A 20,852-nucleotide genomic window follows, 5' to 3' on the forward strand; every position below is an offset into this window, starting at 1 on the left:
CAGAGACATCAACTGTCTTTTATTTGTTTTGCAAGATTTTCTTCTTAGAAAGATTTGTTTGTTAGTTTTTCAGGTTTTTTAAATTAATCATCGGAATGGGAAAGTCCTTTTTGCCCTCTCCCTTCTCTCTAGGTTATGTATCCTTTGCTTGGCTACAGTTTCATTAACAATCTGTTTGGCAGGAAACAGATAACGAACATGTGTCATGAGAATTGTGTCCTCCTGATAATAAACACATCTCCTTAACTTTTAGGTTGCTGGTGATCTGGAAGAATCAATGTTTCTCAGGGATTATTTGTAAATCCAAGTTAAAAACTGGTATAAGAATATAAACTTTTGGCCATCTTTTCCCCATCTGGAGTCCTACTCATTTTACTTGCCAGGACAAGCAGGTAAGCAATGTATTGGAAGAGTTATTGGAAAGTCAGTCCCCTTTGCTGCTCTTTGCCCCCTGTTTCCTATTTTAGGATTGCCTAGTACAGTCAGATTACAGGCTCCATAACACAACCAAAACACATGTTCCATTTATGGGTTACATATCTATGGCAGAAATAGATAACACACAAGATTAGGCCACACACCCACATGACATTGCTCTGCTCCATTGACGCATGGTTCATTTGCTGAAGCATGGAAAATAATGTTACATGCTGATTCTAATGATGCACAGCAACCTAAAATCTGAAGCAAGAAGACATGCTATGGATCTGTGCCACCATCATATTAGACAGCTGCTTGAATCAGAGAAGGAGCAGATTTAGGTGTGACATTTTCTTATTACAAATATAAAGGAATTTGTACGTCAAACATTTTCTCTGAGTTATGAAACTTGAAAATGAGCCCGATTTCATGGAAAACTTCATTAATGTTTACACATCTGTGTGAAAATGGTCCCATTTTCCAGTGTCTACAGGTCACCATTGTGAAATACTGGGTTGCAATCCAAATTAGTGGGGAGCTATGCCACACTGGGTGTGTCTACGTAGCACCTGAAACTTGAAATAAGGTATGCAATTTGCGCTACACAAATTGAGTAGCTTATTTCGAGTCTATTTCAAAATAACTTATTTTGTCATTTGTCACTCTCTACACAGCACCAAAACTCAAGATAAAGCACTATTTTGAGACATCCCTTATTCCTCATGAAACAAAGTTTGGAGGGATACCAAAATAGTGCGTCTGTTATTTCGAAAATTATTTTGAAATAGTGGATGTGTTCCTTGGATGCAGGGTAGCTATTTTTGGATACCTCTAATTTCCCAAAATAGCCTTGCAGTCTAGACGTACCCTTTGTCCCTGTAACTTGGGGAGTAATCCAATGTTTTACTATTGTAACTCCCAAGCTGGACTGCTCACAAATTACTTGCTGGCATACAGGTGACTCCCAGATGTTTGCGTAACTTTAGCAACCTTGAAGTCATACCTTGGCTCTCATCACATTTAATTATTCTGAAGGGTGATTTCAACAAACTCCCTATCCCAAATCCCTCCTGCCACACACACACACGCACACACACACACACCCCTGTCTTGTACTGGCCATACCTCTCCTAACAAATTAAGTCCATTATTCCTTTAAACATTCATATAGAATAATTTGACACCTTAAATGAAATTACCCAGACACTTCAGTTGAAACACCCTGGATTAGATAAAACAAAAACATGTTTATTAACTACAAAGAGAGGAATTTTCAGTGAATACAAGCATTAAGGCATAAAACTCAGAAATTGATAAATAAAAATAAAAATAAAATGCTTTGTATTGCCTAACTTAACAAACTGTTTTACTTATAAGCAGTTTCTCACCATCTGCTTTCAGCAATATTACTGACCAACCTCAGGTACAAGTAACAATGCATAATAAAGTTAATATCTACTAATAAGTTAAACTAATATTTAAACATCACTGGCTATTTAAGCATCCTCTCCATCTATCTGGGTACTTACATGACAACCATCATTCTTGGTCCACCTCCCAATATTTAAAAATGACTGGGTTTTATCTCTTTTCCTTCTTTTCCACCAAGTAATAAGTTTAGGTCACTATGCTGATGTTTTCATGAATGAAGCTGTAAGAATTAGAGTATCATCCACAATTATTGATGATTAAATGTTCCTATTTCTATAATGAAATTACTTCTTGTACCAATGAGCAAGTTATCTGTTGATCTTGCCTTAGAACTATGTAAGCTAAACTGAAACATTTTGCCATCTTTTTCTTTATTGCCTGAATGTGCTTTTGTCATATTTAGCTCATAATATCCCATTTACTACCTTTACTTATTCATTGTATATAACTCTCATACAGATCTGAGCATTTTGAGTCAAAAAAGCCTTAATGACAGGAGAAATCAAGTTAGGACATTCCCCTGATGGGTACAAAACATTAATGAACCTTTCACTTATTGTTTTCCATTTTCATTATTGAAAAAATACCTTGAAATACTCATGAAAAATATACATACTTTTGAAAAATACTTATGGATAAATCAGCTTGATAAATCCTAATATAGACAGACAACTAGAATAACATACTTTCAGTGTTTTAGCAACCATTATCTGAAAGTGGTTAAAATTTTTCAGTACTTAAGGTTGATAATCCTTGATATTATGCCAGCAAAAAGTCACAAGCAATGATAATTATGGCAGAAGGGCTAGAACAACAGTTCACCAATCTGGCCTATCTTTATCACAATTACCACACATCTTTGGGAAATGTCAGTTTAAAATATTTGAATGGTTGAAGACACTATTAGAATAAAACCTTACCCTCTTTCTGAAACCTTGGACATACTGTAGGTGTGTGTGGGGGGGAAGAAGGGGTCATGTCTACACTGCACCTGGAGCTCAAAATAAGCGCTATTCCAAAATGTCCCTAACTCCTTGAAATAATGGGCTCGCTCAAAAGATGTGGAATATCTATTCTGGGATATTGGAAGTATCCCGAAATAGCTCCTCAGTGTAGATGTAGCCTGAGTGTGTGTGTTTGTGAAAAATACTTTCATATAACATCTCATCTCAAAATGGAAAAATCTGCAGATAGAATGGCCTACGACTGGTATGAGACTTAAAACTTGTGTCTGAGAGAAACAAAGTGTATGTGCTAGTCTAGCTTTGGGAATCCGAAGTGAACACTGTATATGGAAGCCATATCAGAACACTGCTTCTGCCAACTACTGCATCCTTAGGTCTGAAGAGAGAGCATGATAATGTAACCATCTACAAGCAGAATAGAACCTGGGACCTCAGTGTAGGAGCCTCTACTAAAGCCAGCTAGCTCTCAGCTTAAGCTGTAGGGATCACTCATTCTTATCTTTTGCTGTCAGTGGTCTAAGTGCCACTACATATGACAGCAAACTACACCACAAATCTGTGGGTAACAATGATAGTTCCTTAGAAGTAAGAAAAAAATTACTCAATTTGTTTTGTGGCTGCTGTGGCTGAAGAAACCCAGTTGAGAAAGACAATCTCCACCACATCTTTCACATTTAAAGGTGAAGCTTTTACCATTTGGGCTCTGCCCAGGGCCGGCTCAAGTCATTTTGGTGCCCCGGACCTGGGCGCATGGCGCATGCGTGGGCCCGTCCCCGGGGCGCACATCGCATGCGCTGCCCGGCTCAGCCATGGCCGCTGGTGTGCAGTCCTGGGCACGCCCCCAGGGCGCATGGCTCATGCGCTCCCCGGCCCAGCCCGGCCACCGCTGCTGGTGCACAGCCCGGGGTGGGTTGCGCCTGGCCGTGCTGGGCCCCGCAGCCATGGGGGGAAGGGCACTGCTGGCTGGTGCCGCGGGTATGGGGGGGGCGGCGCTGCAGGAGCCAGGTAGCACAGCGCCTGATGGCAGCTAAAAGGGACACTGTGCGCCCCTTACAGCTGCCATCAGGCACTCCGGGCAGATGCTTGGCTCGCCCACTCCTTAGTCTGGCCCTGGCTTTGCCTTCTGCAATCTCTTTTCTCCTCTGCTAAACCAAACTTTTTCCTCTCATAACTCCAGTAACCTAATTAAGCTCTTGTTTCCAAAGACTGTGTGGTCTTGAATGTGATCTTCCCAATTATCCACATCCCTGTTTGTTTCTTTAAGATCTCAATTGTACACATCGTTGAAATACAATTTTGGGCATTAATTGGGTCATTAATTTTGTCTTTTGGGATGTGCCAATCATTCATTAGACTCACATGCCCAAGCCAGTGAAGGTATCTCGTGTGTCTACACAGCAAACTTATTTCAGAATAATGGTTGTTGGTCCAAAATAACTATGTGAGCTTCTACACAGCAATTCTGTCATTTCAAAATAATTTTAAAGTAATGGACAGCTTATTCCGACTTCTGTAAACCTCATTCTATGAAGAATAACACCTATTCCAAAACAGCTATTTTGAAATAAGGAGTGTATAGATACTCTGCTTCTGCTTTTTCGAAATAGCCCCTCATCAGGGCCATTCTAAGTTATTCTTCCTGGGGCTTTAAATTGAGATAGCACATCTACATTAGGGAAGCCTAACTCGAATTAATTTTGAGGCTTCCCTGCAGTGTAGATGTGCTATTTCAAAATAAGCTATTCTGGAAAATCTCTTCCGGAATAGCTTATTCCAAAATAACTGTGCAGTGTAGATGTACCCTTTGTGAAGTGTTTGCCCACTGGGTATGCTGGCCTGCTTGAGCACCTCCAGGTGGGTAACTTTGTCCCTCCAGGAGGTTCCAAAGATTCATCAAAGGCAATACATATCAAAGTTGTTGAACTTCTTTTCCTGATGAGACTATGTGATCCATGCCTCACTTTCATAAAAAAAATTCCGATAATAGATAATATACATGGATCTTTGTGAGTTCTGTCAGTTTGTTGTTTTGCCATACTCTCTTGCTCAGTCTAGGTATTTTTATGGAAGCTTTTCCAAAGCCAATTTTGAGTTCCATTTCAAGTGAAAGTTTGACTGCCATAGTGGACCCCTGCTATGTTCACTGGTTCACCAAGTCAAGTTTATAGTTGTTGATGATAACACAAACTGCTTCTTCAACTTGTTAGCACATGATGTTCATTTTTGAGGCTTATGGTAAGACCAAAGTCTTCATAGACTTTGGAAAAACTCCCCAGGGGCTTTTCATAGATGCTAGTAAGAATAATATTATAGTTAAAGATGGGCTTAAACAAAAACACCAGATGACTAAAAATTAAAATTTGGGATGTTCAAAGTTCTGGATCAAAATTTTATGTTTTGTGCCTTTGTCTACAATGGAAAATTGATCTTTCAGCAAAATTGCCCCACCACTAGATCGTTAGCAATATCAAAGGCTGCAGTGTCTTTCCTGTGAATGGCAAAAGCTCAGAGTGTATAGGAGAGGAGAGGTGGTAGCACAATGCCTTCCCTGTAGCCTGGTAGCTGACAGTGCCCAAAATTTATCAAATTACTTATTAATAAGCCTTCATTCCCCTTCCTATATTATCCACAACTGCTCCAAGAACACAGTGTGCACAGAAAGGCCCAAAATATGATTTTGTTCATCAGCCTAGCATGTGATGGCATGCAACATATTAAGAGTTAAGAGCTGCAGTAAACAAGACCTCATTTGCACATGATGCCACACATTTATTTGATATCATGTGGTATCATGGTAGTCATCTGAGGTGCTTGAGCTAACAGTATATAGCAGAAGATCCTACACAGCAATGTATCCTCACTTTTGGAATTAAATTTCTTACAGTTCGCCAGAGCCCAAATTAGGTAACCTACAGGACACACTCACCAGGTTACTGGGGGATGAATTTTCTGACAAGAGTGGGAACTGATGAAGGGACTGGGGGCTTTGGGATCAGAATAATTTTCAAAGTTAGAGTGTCAAGCAAAACTATTGTTTTAGTCATTGCAATAAGAACTGGAAGTAGGTGGTGTGTGGGGGAGTGGAGGTTGGTGTGTAGTAGCTGAAGTGTTAAGCTGAAGTAGAATAGCTGAAGTGTTTTCAGGGTTAATATTTCCTTTAATTCTCTGTACAACACACAGAACATGAGGTAGGCTCTTTAGAAATATAAATAAATAATATTCCAATACTCCTCTGTATTCAAAGGAACTTCAACCTCTTACTACCGTTGAGGAGGTCTCATTTTTATCTCTCTTGAACTCAAATTTTGCCTGCAAATAAACATTCAATGGGAAACAACAAAACAATAGTAAGAAATTGAGCAGTGGGGCACATAATAGCCTAGACTCCTATGGATCGTAATACTTCAGTCTTATTTTGGTAGCTGGGTTTAATGTTGGGAGCCTTTGGTGCTGAGCGGTGTTGGGGCCCTGTATTATTCAGGACGTTGAATCAGATGATATGGTGGTCTCTTCTGGCCCTAAACTCTATGACTCATCTAGTGACTGGAAGGGTTAAATAGACCAACAACTCAGGAGTCATCCTGCGAGCTAGTAGGAACTAATAATTCTCCATTTACAAACAGGTCATTTATACAGACATGTTTAGTAGGAAACCATTCACAATATGATGATGACAAAGCAATTTTCTCTTTAACCCTGGGAGGACAGTACCCCCTTGGGATAGTAGGTCTGCTTTATTGGCTTTGCCTGCATGCTTTCTGTGTCCTTAAATTGAATTTTAAAATTAAACTTTTCCTTCTCACAGTAGTAAAATAAATGCTAGCTCTCTTAAATCTCAGCAAATAGGCTTTTTGTTTAAATATTCAAATCACAAGGACTGACAAAGATCAATCTGAAGACACGTGCAATAAAGTGCCATGAGCTACAGTTTAAATTGCGGAAGGCTCCCTGAGTGCTTTCTAGGAGTTATTATTAGGTTTTCTATAGAGCCACCTAGACATCTGCTGCGTGATTTTACAGCTCAGGGTATATTTTCACTATGTGGAAGACTGCCGCTGCCATGGTCAATCTTCCAGAGTTGGATTTAGTGGGTCTAGTAAAGACCTGCTAAATCAAACTCAAAGGGCTCCCCTATTGGTGCTGGTACTCCTGCTCTTCACAAGGAGGAAGGGAAGCTGATAGCAGAGTTTGCTGCCATCAACCTTCCACTGTGGAGAAACTCGAAGTAAGGTATGTTGACTCCAGCTACATAGCTGGAGTTGCATAACTTAATTCGACTTTCCCCTGTACTGTAGAGCTGGTCTCACTTTGCATTTATCTTCCCTAAATAGGTCTGAGTCCTGTAAAGAACATGTAAAATAGGCTGCATCTAGACTGGCATGATTTTGCGCAAATACTTTTAACGGAAAAGTTTTTCCGTTAAAAGTATTTGCGCAAGAGAGCGTCTATACTAGCATGTGCCTTTGTGCAAAAGATTTGCTTTTGCACAAAAACATCCATGCAAGTGTAGACGCTCTCTTGTGCAAGAAAGCTCCGATGGCCATTTTAGCCATCGGGCTTTTTTGCGCAAGAAATTAACGCTGCTGTCTACAGTGGCCTTCTTGCGCAAGAATACTTGCGCAAGAGGGCTTATCCCTGAGCGGGAGCATCAGAGTATTTGCGCAAGAACCACTGATTTTGTACATTACAAAGTCAGTGTTCTTGAGCAAATACTCGCGGCCAGTGTAGACAGGCGGCAAGATTTTGCGCAAAAGCAGTCGCTTTTGTGCAAAATCATGCCAATCTAGACACAGCCATACAGTACCAACTACGAACTATCTAGGTAGACGGTCACATATTTGGGATCAGATTCTGAAGCTATTATTCACATTGCTTCTGATTTAATAAGATACTTAATCACAGACTTACTTTTAAGTTATTCCTTAAGAACTTCAATTTAGATTCAAGAGGCTACTTGAATGCTTATAATTAGTCACGTCCTTAAGCATGTTGCTGAATCTGATGTATTAATATTGTCTTCCTCCACAAGTTGCATCATTGCCTTCAGAACTATTATTAATGTTAATAAGGGGCTCTGAATCTGGCCTTTTATAAGTAAGTCCAACTCAATCTAGCAGCAAAATGGTTTAAGAGAGTATATGTGCTATTTATCATTGAGTCCAGTAAAATCAATATGGGTGTTAGGGTGTCAGAGTTTACTCTAAAAGTGTTTGGTCCTGCCATGAGGGCAGGGGACTGGACTCGATGACCTCTCGAGGTCCCTTTCGGTTCTAGTGTTCTATGATTCTATGAACCTCAAAACAAATGCTGCCATGAAGCACTTACATTATTTTAATAAATCCTGCAACATGTGGCTCGGAAGACTATTACAAAATATAATGGTAGCAATGTGACCCTCAGAAAAGGTACTAAAAGAAAAAACCCTGTTATTCTGTGGCTACCAAGCATAATGCTTACTGTCCAGAGACATACACATTTGAATAGACTGCACTTAGAGCTTTTAGCATGTTGGTGAAAAGAGAGGGTATGTTAATTGTATAATTGCAGCTTTATATAATGATATTTACGATAGGTGAATTTATAATTTACTATTACAGTATGTTGTAATGGATTAATATCCACTTATCAGGCTGTGAACAGCACTGTATCCATAACACTGAAGCTCACTTAAATGTAGAATAATCATGCTAATAGAATAAATGTACTGTTCACAGTAGCTTTTTTTATGTGAAAGAACATTTGAGACATCATCTTGGATACAGAGAGTCCTTGATAGGGGGCATTTTGTCCAGCGTCAGACTGCCAGATTTGTCCACAGTGATTCTGTATTTGTGGTGAAAGTCAAATTCTTAACATAATCCCTGATAAAGGAATTAACAGATTATACAAGTAAGGGATTGATCCCATAAATTGCTGAGTGACTCTTCCAATGCGAGAGATGGGAGAGCCTCCTTGCAGATTCAAAAACCACCTGAAAAATTACCTATGCCAATGATTAGTTAAATGAATAACAATGGGGTTTTATTATTTATACCAAACCAATGTATAAGGAAACCACTTTCCAAGAAATACATGCTAGAGGAATATACTGAATGTACATAGTTCATTTAGATGTGGCCATTTGATGCATAGGCTCATTTGTAGTTCACTACCCTAGTGTCAACAAACACAGTGGAAACCCCTTTACATAGAAATCAGCAAGGATATAGAAAGTCCACAAGAAGGGAAAAAAACATGAGGTCATCCTGACTCTTGAAAGGAGAGACTGGATTTTGGAAGATATAAGCAAAGACAGTAGCCATCTTTGACTTCCACTAGACAGACCCTAGGGAACAGAGCTCTTTCAAGCTAAGATGGGTCCTTCAACCAAGTGGGCTAAGGGAAGGGATAGTTTGATGTCTGTGAGTATGGGTGAGAAATGATCGTGAACAAAGGCTGTTTCTTGCTAGATTCAATGTTAGACTTCTAAATGTGGAGCTTTCACTTTGATTTGCTCATAGCCCTATCTAACTTTATGTCTTTTACCTGTCATCACTTAGCCTATGTCCTATTGTTAATAAATGTGTTTTATTTCTACTGTAAATGAACTCTTTTTTTGTTTGTTTGTTTGTTTAAAGGGAAGGTCTTATTTACCATAGTTACCTTGATGAACTGTGATATATTTTTGAGTCTTTACAGGAACGAACAAACCCATATTATTTCTCCTGGTTCCCAGGAAAGAACCAGATATTACAGAGCAGAGGATTGGGAGTGTGTTTGAGGTCATCTTGCTGGCTGTAACCAAGGCTGGTGGAAGCTACTGTGAGGCTGGAGACAGGCTGCTGGAGTCAGAGCAGCTGAACTAGGGCTGACTATCACATGGATACTCAAGGTGTGACCTGTACACTTGTATGCTGGGTGTGAGATATAGCAGCAGAACATTGCGAGGCACCCAGGGTTACAGAGTAAGAGGTGGCAAAACCCCTTAATGGTGTGCAATGCACCTGACCCTATAGCAGCCTGTTTAAAAATGGAGCTTGTCAAGTGCAAACCACATAGTTTCTATCTAGGTGACAAAAAAATCTCAATTACTAGCCTCCAACTCTCTCCCCAGAAGTTTCAATAAAGCAGCATGAGAGTCATTACAAAACCCTGCAGTATATTGAAGCATAATATCACTATAAAATATTGACTGTATTGTGAAAATAAATAGCACATTGTGCACTGCACTGCTTCTGTTATTCAACTTCATATTTAATTCAGTAAAAAACCTTCATTTTTAAAAGGTGACTTGAAGCAGCTGCAGGATTTTTAGATCACTGAAAAATTCCACACTGAAATGTCCCCACAGAAACCTGTGGCCCATGGTAGAGAGGATGGCTCAATGGTTAGGGTGATAGCCTTTGCCGTGGAGATCTAGGTTTAATTGCTACCAACATCTTGTAAAAGTCATTGAGGCATACAGTCTCAAAGGTATTTAGATGATTATTTCTCACTGATTTTAGTGAGAGTTGGGTGTCTAAATACCTTGGAGGATCTGCCCCTTAGTTTCTCTATACAGTATTTCCTCATTTAACACTACAGATGAGTTTCTGAAAATGTTCGTGCTAAGCGAAAACGTGCTATGTGGGGTCAATTTTCCCATTAAAAATGGAAAAGGTGGGGATTGCATTTCAGATGGTGGTGGCAAAGTCAATTTTTTGTTGGTGCTGGGTCGTCAACGTCAACACATGATCTCTAGCAACACAAGTCGCAGTGGCTTGTTAAAACACAAAGATAAACACATGAGTGAGCAGAGGAGCGCTGTGACCATGTGTATTCATCTGCTCATGCGTATTACTACTGTTTTCACCAACTTATACAGCTGCACAAAGTAGTCCACCACTTGATTATTTTCGTGTTATTTCGGGGACGGTCGTGTTATTCAAAAAAAGTTCCCTAAAAAAAAAGCGTGCTATTGCGAAAACGTGTTAAGCTGGCACATGTTAAATGAGCAATTACTGTATATCAGTTCCCCATCTGTAAAACCATGGGAATGACACTTCCCAGTGATGCATACAGTGTCCCTCATGGGAGGGTTACGCTCCCACATGGCTTCTTCCTGTGCCAGCCAGGGCCGTCGCACTCTCCCCATCCCACATCACCTGGAAGGAGCTCACCTCTATCCTCCCACTACACCGGATACAGTTTCTGAATCTGTTTGCTTTGGAGCCACACTGGCAAAAGGAGCAGAATGTGGGACCACCAGACCCTAGACAGGAGAAACAGCTGAGTAGAAGGGCTGGGGGCATGGCTAGGGCTGGTACAGCCACACTGGAGGAGCTGCCGGTATGGGGCTGCCCCATAGTCCCATGTTCTGCTCCTTTCCCTTATGGTGTATCATCGATAAATATCTTAATGGTATGCCATACCAGGCCATGCCACCTTATTTGCATCACTGGCAACTCCCAACCTCAGAAATGTGTGGTAAGGACAAATACAAGGCACTCATGTATTACAGAAAGGGAGGCCATAAGTACCTTAAAAATTAGGCCCAATTTGCCACCAAATAAAAGAGGCTTCATAGTTAAGTAATAGATTATCAACCAACAGGCTGCAGATATAAATAATGCTGTTTCTTTCTAAGGAATACGAGGCAAGGTATATGTAATAGCAGTGATACTGCTTGCTGATGAGACTTTTGCTTGCTGAAAGGAGCAGACTTCTGCAATATGAAGCTGGGTGGAAATTAAGAGCTGATGGCTCTATATATACTGTACTACGCCTTTTGTCCCCAGATGCTGATTTTTGGGAGTCACTCTCTGGATTTTGTTTTATTAAATTTAGTGAGAAAAGTCAACCTCTGTTTTTTAAAGCAAACCAAGCACAAGTCTATGCCAATCCCTCTGTAAGGTGGGAAGCATTATTTTGCTAAGATGAGAACTCTTGGGCTGTGTCTAGACTGGCAAGTTTTTCCGCAAAAGCAGCTGGTTTTGCGGAAAAACTTGCCAGCTGTCTACACTGGCCGCTTGAATTTCCGCAAAAGCACTGACGATCTCATGTAAGATTGTCAGTGCTTTTGCGTAAATACTATGCTGCTCCCGTTCGGGCAAAAGTCTTTTTGCGCAAAGCTTTTGCCCAAAAGGGCCAGTGTAGACAGCTCAGATTTGTTTTGCACAAAAAAGCCCTGATGGCGAAAATGGCGATCGGAGCTTTTTTGCACAAAAGCATCCGTGCCAATCTAGACGCTCTTTTCCGCAAATGCTTTTAACGGAAAACTTTTCCGTTAAAAGCATTTCCTGAAAATCATGCCAATCTAGATGTAGCCACCATGTCTCTAGCAAAGAGAAATGCTTGATGTGCAGACTCAGTTATGAAAAGACAGGGGCCATGCTGAAGAGGGACTGGGGAAATCCACCCTGCTGCAGGCTCCACCCCACCTTTTCCCCAAGCCCTGTCCCTACTCCTCCCTGCTCCTCCCCTTTTTCCCTTCCTGCAAGCAATGTGGCCCAGATTACAGGAGGCCTGGTACAGTGGCAGCAGGGATCGCCTTCCCCCATCACCACATGGGCGAAGCCTGCTCCATTCTGCCCAGCTGCGCCATCCTCCCAGCCTACTGCACCCTGGTTCTCTGCAGTGGCAGAAAATGGAGGGCCCTGGGGCTGGAGCCAGGCCCGTATACTTTGGAGGTGCACGGGGTGCAAAAGCACCCCAAATGGTCCCCCAAGTAAGTGTGCTCCAGCCGCCAGTGGAAAGTAGGAGCAACATGCTGCCCAAGCCTTCCTTCTCCATACTCTGACCATCCAGGGGAAGGCTGGAGTGGATTTCCCTGCTTACTTGGGGACCATGGGGGTGCATTCATACCCTTGTGGTCCAGATTTACAAAAAAAGCACACACACACACACACACACACACACACACACACACAGAAATTCCTGCATATGGGCTTGGGAGCACTCTGCTTCCTGTCACCACTGAAAAGCTGTGTGCAGCAATCCAGGAGAGGGTGATGTGGGGGGCAAGCTGGAGCAGTGCAGGCAGCTGGGCTGCTCCAACTCCAGCCATCCAGTGTGGTGAGTTTGGAGAGGTAACCCCTGCTGCCAGGCCTCCTAATCTCCTGAGACACTCCCATCCATAGGATGGTTGTGACAGCCACCACTAGGCACCCAAAAGCATGGGTTTGAGGTGGTCACCCCGATTCCTCTGATGGATGGGAGAGCTCTGTGAACAGAAATAAAAACTTTTACTCCCTCCAAAGTCACATTTGAAATGAAAAGCAAGTCGTGGTCAACCATGTAACCTAGAGTCAGGATTAGAATGAAATGAAAATCCTATGAGAGTGCTCCATGCATACACATGCATATTACCAATGGAAAGCAAAAGGTCCTTAGTTTTAGTTTTTAGGTCAGACAATGTTGCAGAAAGAATGACAGCCAGGAGCCTGAATGAACTGTTAGCCTGAAAGCTGGTATTAAAGAGTGGCTTACAATGCCTAATACCCTCAATTCATATGTTGAATTCAAATGCAATTTATTTTTTTAATTTACTGTCCTAAATTAAATAGTTGTTTTTCATTTAATGAGAGGGTGAGAAATTGAATGAGCAAGTGTCATGGAAAGTTTTTCCAGCTATCCACTATTACCAAAGGAATTTGGAATGAGTGTTCTCAAAGTTACCCTGGGATGGATGAAAAGGCAGTTATATATCATCTTAGAGCAACCTTTGCTGTGAGCAAATACACTCTGGACTCTGATGATGGAACTGAAAGGCAGAGTTATCTTACAGACACCCAGTTCACAAGAGCTACTATTGGCTGTATCTGACATCTTCAGATCTGTGGACCAGCACAAAGAGAGATTCAGGGGTCCAAAGATTAGGAATGTAATACAGCAAAAGAAATAATTTGTTTGAATTACAGCTGTTAATTCTTTATTTACTATCCAATCTTTAGGTGCTTAATGATTTCCAGTTCTGCCTATTTGGTTTTCCCTTTGATATTTCCATACCCTCGGCACCTTATTTCCCACCCCCTCCCATTATCTTTCCATTCCTCCTCTTCTTTCTCTCCTATTTATTTTGGGTCTGCACATCCTAAACTCAAAAATCCAGTGATCTGAAGAAATGGGCCGTGCCCACGAAAGCTCACGATACCATCTACATGTTTTGTTAGTCTATAAAGTGCTACCAGACCATTTGTTGTTTTTTAAGTTTATCGTGTACAGACTAACTTGGCTACCCCTGAAACTTCTGAGCATATAATATGTAAGTCCCAGTAGCATAGCACTGAATGTTGATAGCTACTCATGTCGTGAGTTAGATTCAGATTTTGTTATTGAATGATTTGGAGGCAAGGATAAAAACCAAACCTTCTTGTTTCCTGTTACTGATGTAAGCCAGCTAAAAGGAGGGATAGGTGTTCCCACTACAATTGTTTAGCTCTGCAAGGTAATTAACTGTTGATATGTAAATACAGCTCAGGAGAGAATCCGAGGTGTGGCTATGTAAATACCATTCAGCCAGGGCTGATGGAGGGTCAGTGTTGGAATGGAATGTGGAGAATTGTAAATAATTTGGGACTGTTGTGGGGGTCACTAATCATGCTACCCCTAAATATGGGAACTGTAAAACATGGCACCAGTGCTTGCAGGAGACACACCACCATCATGGAAAGAAGTCTCTGAGGAACAAGCCTCCCCCCTTCCAGACTTGAGTGAACAGAGCTGGGGGGAAGGCTTAAAGGACTTAAGTCAGCCTGTTTCACACCTGTCAGGTGTGAGCTGTGAGACTGGACCAACCTGCCCCTTTCCCCCTTTGTTTTAAGGACAGACCTAAAGCAGGCTCCCTGAGGAGTCTTTTCTTTTGCTAGTCCAGTGGAAACTGGATTCCTTGGCCAGTCCAGCTGGTGGCTAAAGAGTTAAAATCACGGAGTGCTGAAATCACTGGTTTGGTTGAGAGCCAGACCTATTGCAGCCAATGAAGTGGCGGCGACCAGCGTCGTGACATGGAGAGGCGGCAGGCGAGGAGTGGCATGGTGTGGAGCAGCGGCAGGCAAGGAACGGCGACCAGCAGCGTGCTGTGCAGTGGCGGCAGGCAAGGAGTGGCAACTAGTGGCGGCAGGTGCCCAGCGGAGCGTCCAGTGGCGTAGGACAAGACAGCTGGTGGAGCATGGTGGAGTTTCGTATAAGGTGCCCCCATCTATCCCTCCACCCCCATTTCTACCCAGGTTGGGAGGTGAAACCCTGCGGGGGAACTTTGGGACTCTGGGTGGCACGGATCAGGGACAGAGATTTTTGGGGTGTCAGACTCTTTGTACTTTGGGTGATTCTTGGCTGGGGGGGAGCTTTGCTCATGTTTGGGTTATGAATTCTGTTTGTGGTGTTTTCCCCAAGTTAATGCCGTATGACTTCTCTCTCTGTTTCATTAAATGTTTATTTCCTACACTCAGACTCAGTGCTTGTGAGTGGGGAAGCATTGCCTCTCAGAGGCACCCAGGGGTGTGTGAATTTCCCAGATTACTGGGTGGGGGCTCAAGCCGGTTCTATGTGAGATGGACCCCAAGATATTGATCCCAGTCCTGGTTACTGCCAGGCCTACCCGGAAGAAGGGTTACACTACTAAAATAAGACACCATCTTAGTTTTTAACAATACAAAGTGATGAAAATGATAGCAGGTTAGTGAATGCTCCATTTGAATGAAATGTCATGGAAGTTGCTTGTGAAATAACTAAATTTGTTTCTCTGTCTGTATGTGTATATGTGTGTGGCAGGAGGAAGGGGATCTAAATCTCACCATGAAGGTCAGGAGCCGACAAATGGGAGAGAGCAAATATTTTTAATGGAGGGTTTAAAATCTGCAGCTAAAAATCAAGTTCCCAGAATAATTGTAAGTGAACCCAGATACAAGAACACATTTCTCTTGGTTTACCCAGCCATTTATTATGTAGAACTCAAAAAAATAGATATAAGTGGCAGTAATGCTAAGAACATATTGTTTCTTTCAGATAAGAAATGTTTTATGAATTCCTATGAAGTATAGAAAAATGCATAATGAAAAGTTATGCCATCAATAATGTAAAATGGAAGGAAATAAATGGAACAAGTTAGGCCTGCAGCATTTTATTTATGTAAAAGAGCTCTTCTATAACCTGGTCCTTTTTTAAGGGAGAAAAAAATTAAACAATTTATCCAGACTATTGCTATCTCTCAAATTGGTGCAATAGAATATATTATAATTAGTAAAAGATACTGTCTCGTCATCATGGTTCCAACTACTGCATGTGTGTGAAGTTTTCTCTCACAGTTTCTTAGTCCAAACAAAGGCAAAGGTCAATGCTATTTTCAAGAACATATTTTATAACTTTCCTTATACTCTTTTGTCATTCTTTGCAATGTTTTTCTAAACTTACTGCCTTTCAGTAATAACAGTCACCTCCTAGGATAAGTCTATGCTGCAAGCTAATATCTGATTGAAGGTTATATAAATTTACCTGTGTTAGCATAGCCAGACCCACTGATGAGTGGACGGAGGGAAAGGGGACAAATGCCCCAGGGCCTAGTGTTTCAAAGGGGCCCAGAGCTCCTGGCTGCCACTACAGGAGTGCTGGCAGTGGCCATAGCCCTGAGGCCCTTTGAATTGCCCCAGGAGCACCATAGTGCTGCTCCACATGGTTTTGAAGGCTGGGGGCGGGGGAGCAGAGCTACATTCCAGGTGGCCCCTTCTGCCTGAGATCCCACCTCTTCTGGAGGTGTGGAGCCAGATCCTCTCACACCTTGCCCCCAGGACCATGATGGCTGTCTACACCGCTGAGCACAGCTGAAAACAGCAATGTAGATGTGGCAGCATAGGCTTCAGCATGGGCCAGCAACACAAATACATACTATCATGAACCACAACATGAACAGTCATGCCTAGTGCTCAGAGCAGAGGCAGTAAGGCTAGGAACCGCACCAAAGGTGAAAGCCAGAGTCACAAACCAGGAATCAGATTAAGATCAGGAACCACAGGCAAGCAGGGATGGAGTGGATGAGGGAGGAGCAAGATGAGACACAGGGTTGGCACAAGGAAAAATCACAGTTACAGGAATGTGTATTGGGCAGTCAGAGAGTAGCCATTGGGCTTTAGAACTAGGTTACTGACTTCCTCACTTGGTCAGGCAGAGTGGTCAATTAGGTAGCCCTGCCCTGGCTCAGCTGTGCTCATTGGTCACCTGGAGATTGGGCAGGTGCAGATATAAGTCCTTATTCTTGACCCTATCAAGGATCACTGGGATATTTGTATATCTCACACACAAGAAGGGATTCCTTCATGCGCTCCCCACAAGTGTTATTTACACAACTACTTTAAATGCACAATTAATTTCAGTAATCTAGGGCTACGTCTACACTGGCATTATTTTCCAGAAATGCTTTTAACGGAAAAGTTTTCCGTTAAAAGCATTTTCGGAAAAGTGCATCTAGATTGGCAGGACGCTTTTCCGCAAAAGCACTTTTTGCGGAAAAGTGTCCGTAGCCAATCTAGATGCGCTTTTCCGCAAAAAAGCCCCGATCGCCATTTTCGCAATTGGAGCTTTTTTGCGGAAAACAAATCTCTGCTGTCTACACTGGCCCTTTTGCGCAAAAGTTTTTCGGAAAAAGACTTTTGCCCGAACGGGAGCAGCATAGTATTTCCACAAAAAGCACTGATTTCTTACAGTAGGAAGTCAGTCCTTTGCGGAAATTCAAGCGGCCAGTGTAGACAGCTGGCAAGTTTTTCCGCAAAAGTAGTTGCTTTTGCGGAAAAACTTGCCAGTCTAGACAGAGCCCATGTGAATAACCCTAGGTACCAGCAATCCATTTAGTTAACCAGTATTCACACATTCTACACCTGAACCATCTGTAAACTGGTTAATAATAATATGCATGGGGGGGAAGGTAAGTAAAAATATGCACATTACCAACTGTACTTTTTTACAGCAAATATTTATAATTTGTGTGAATGCCCTTAGTATTAGTGAGTAACCAGGGTCTTTCAATTTTATAGATACTTTCTATTTAACCTCCATAAATTGATAGATTTTTGTAGCTGTCAGGGGAAAAAAATCATCAGAAAGACATTCTAGTTTGTTGTGTTAAATTGGGGACTTTTGTTGAAATGTCTATGATTTTTGCTGATTCTCTAATAAAAACATAAGAATGGTCATAATGGGTGAGCCCAATAAGCCATTCTAACCCAGTATTCTGTCTTCTGACATGCAGCTTTAAAGGGAGTAAATAGAATAGGCCAATTATTGAGTGAGCCACCTCTTATTATTGAGTTCTTGTTTCTGGCAGTCAGAGGTTTAGGGATGACTCAAGCATGTAGTTGTATCCCTGATCATCTTAGCTAATAGCCATTGATAGTTTTATCCCCTATAAATTTACCTAATTCCTTTTTTTAACCAAAATATATATTTGGCCTTCACAGCATCCCCTGTCAATGAGTTCCATACATAAAAGCCTCCCATATTTTTCTCCTTTATGGTGCATCTGAGTTTTCCAGCCCAGAAAAGCACGGTGCTCAGATATCAATTTAAAAGGCCCCGCTGTTGCTGCCACAGTAGCTGCAGCCAGCAGCCTAAGGACCATTCAGTCAGAGGGCCCCAGGGCAACTGTGTCCTTTGCCCTTCTGTCTTTGGGCCTGGAGGGCGAAGGAAGTAAAATTTTAAAAATGTGATTGAGCAATAAAAATGTCACTGAATTTGTAAATTATACATTAGCTACAAAGGAAACCAAGAGCAATAACTAAGGGTATGTCTACACTAAAAAGTTAATTCGAACTAACAGACGTTAGTTCGAATTAACTTTGATAGGTGCTACACTAGCGCTCCGCTAATTCGAACTTAATTCGAACTAGCGGAGCGCTTAGTTCGAACTAGGTAAACCTCATTCCACGAGGACTAAGCCTAGTTCGAACTTACTAGCTCGAATTAAGGGCTGTGTAGCCCCTTAATTTGAACTAGTGGGAGGCTAGCCCTTCCTAGCTTTCCCTGGTGGCCACTCTGGGCACCACCAGGGAAACTCTATTGCCCCCCTCCCTGCCCCGGAGCCCTTAAAGGGGCACGGGCTTACTACGGTGCCCGTGCCAGGTGCAAGCCTGCCAGCACCCAGTCAGCAGACCCTGCACCTGGCACGGCTCGAGCCCGCCACACGATGCCCCACAGCCCTCCGCCTCTTCCCGGGACCAGGATGGCGGCGCTCAGGAGCCTGCCCAGGACCGCAAGAGGCGGGCACCCGCCTGGTCTAGTGCAGACATCGTGGACCTTGTCCACGACCTCCGTATTAGGCACAGGAAAGTGGCCGTCTAGGGCAGGAGAGCTGCTGGCCGTCTAGGGCAGGAGAGCTGCCAGCCTGGCCACTCAGGAGCAGGTTTGCATGAAAATCAAGGTGGTCCACTGAGACCCCTGACCCTGAGCCCTGAGCTTAGAATGGCCGTACTGGGTCAGACCAAAGGTCCATCTACTCCAGTAGCCTGTCTGCCGACAGCAGCCAACCCTAGGTACCCTGGAGGGGATGGACCAAAGACAGTGACCAAGCCATTTGTCTCGTGCCATCCCTCTCCAGCCTTCCACAAACTTTGAGCAGGGACACCATTCCTACCCCCTGGATAATAGCACTCCATGGACCCAACCTCCATGAATTGATCTAACTTCTCTTTAAACTCAGTTATAGTTCTAGCCTTCACAGCCTCCTGCAGCAAGGAGTTCCACAGGTTGACTATTTGCTTTGTGAAGAACAACTTTCTGTTACTAGTTTGAAGCCTGCTACCCATTCCTTTCCTTTGGTGTCCTCTAGTCCTTCTATTATGAGAACTTTATGCACCCTCTCCACACCACTCATACTTTTAGAGACCTCTATCATATCCCTCCTCTGTCTCCTCTTCTCTAAGCTGAAAAGTCCCAGTCTCTTTAGCCTCTCTTCATATGGGACCTGTTCCAAACCCCTGATCATTTTAGTTGCCCTCCCCTCTCCCAGCCTCTCTCTTCCCCTCTCCCACCTCCTTTTCCCAGTCTCCCCGAGTTTTGTTCAATAAAGAGAGATTCTATTTTTGAACACACGTGTCCTTTATTTTGTACATCAGGAAGGGGGGCTAGGGAGGGGTAAGTGGAAGGAGGTGAGGGAGGAATGGGGTACGAGCCCCCGATGGGGAGGACTGGCCTGGCTCTGCGGGCTGCTTGGGGTGGAAGTTCTCCTGCAACTCCCCGATTGTCCCCTCCCCCTGGATGGCAGCCTGCGGCAAGTGCAGCTGGGCTGTTGGCCGAGTGCTGTGATGTTCCAAGTGTGGGCACCCCTTTGCAAGCGGGGCACCCCTGAGAACTGTCAGTCCGGGGTGGGGGTCAGGTCACTTTAAGCACAGCCCTCGGCTAGCCTGAGACAGCAGCTCCACGCTCTAAGTCCTAGTCTGGTGCCCTGCCGGCACTGCTTCCGGCCATCCTTAACCTCTTTTCAGGGTCCACTCTGTGTGGACATGCTAGTTTGAATTAGCAAAACGCTAATTTGAACTAGTTTTTAGGTCTAGATGCGCTAATTCGAATTAGCTTAGTTGTGCTAAGTTAGTTCGAATTAGCGCTGTAGTGTAGACATACCCTAACTTACTTTCTTGATAGAAATATATCTTGTTTTGTGAACAAGCAGGCAACATGTCACCTAGACCCTTCAAGAGCATCCTGTAGTGCCTAACTCTGGACTCCCAGTTTGATAAGAAGTAAGGAACTTCAGATTAGCTTAATTCCCCCTGCCAAGGATGTGGATGAGGTGGGACAATCTGCCATCAGCTTTTATATCCTGAATACGTGGCTGGAGGAACAACATATGTGCTGTATCACTTTCTCAACCCTTCTCAGTCATTGGATAATTCAGAGTAGCATTAACAGCAGATATGGATGGGGCTGAATGTCCTGCTATAGCCAACATCTTAGCTGATGATAGGATTTAACAAGAACTAAAAAGCAGGTAACTTTACAGTTTGAGTTAACAAGCCAGGCCCTCAGGCTGAGTACTATGATAGTTATCCATCCTCCCGTAGCCCCATAGAAAGACATAATCCACATTGACTTATGGGT

The 20,852-nt window shown here is 42.9% G+C and overlaps 1 long non-coding RNA gene across 2 annotated transcripts in view; it reads left to right on the plus strand.

Annotated features, from left to right (window-relative positions):
• The window catches only part of LOC142827383 (uncharacterized), a 74,779-nt gene extending 59,106 nt beyond the window's left edge, over nt 1-15,673 (plus strand). The window contains exons 3-4 of one of the 2 annotated variants that reach the window (XR_012902109.1): nt 254-14,960; nt 15,543-15,673. This is a non-coding gene — a long non-coding RNA (uncharacterized LOC142827383). Of the gene's footprint in view, nt 1-253; nt 15,204-15,542 lie in introns of those variants that run through there. The other variant, XR_012902108.1, reaches the window with a different exon arrangement.
• Nucleotides 15,674-20,852: the final 5,179 nt, after the last annotated feature.

The sequence above is a fragment of the Pelodiscus sinensis genome, chromosome 2 (assembly GCF_049634645.1).
Source record: "Pelodiscus sinensis isolate JC-2024 chromosome 2, ASM4963464v1, whole genome shotgun sequence".
NCBI classification, from domain to species: domain Eukaryota; kingdom Metazoa; phylum Chordata; order Testudines; family Trionychidae; genus Pelodiscus; species Pelodiscus sinensis.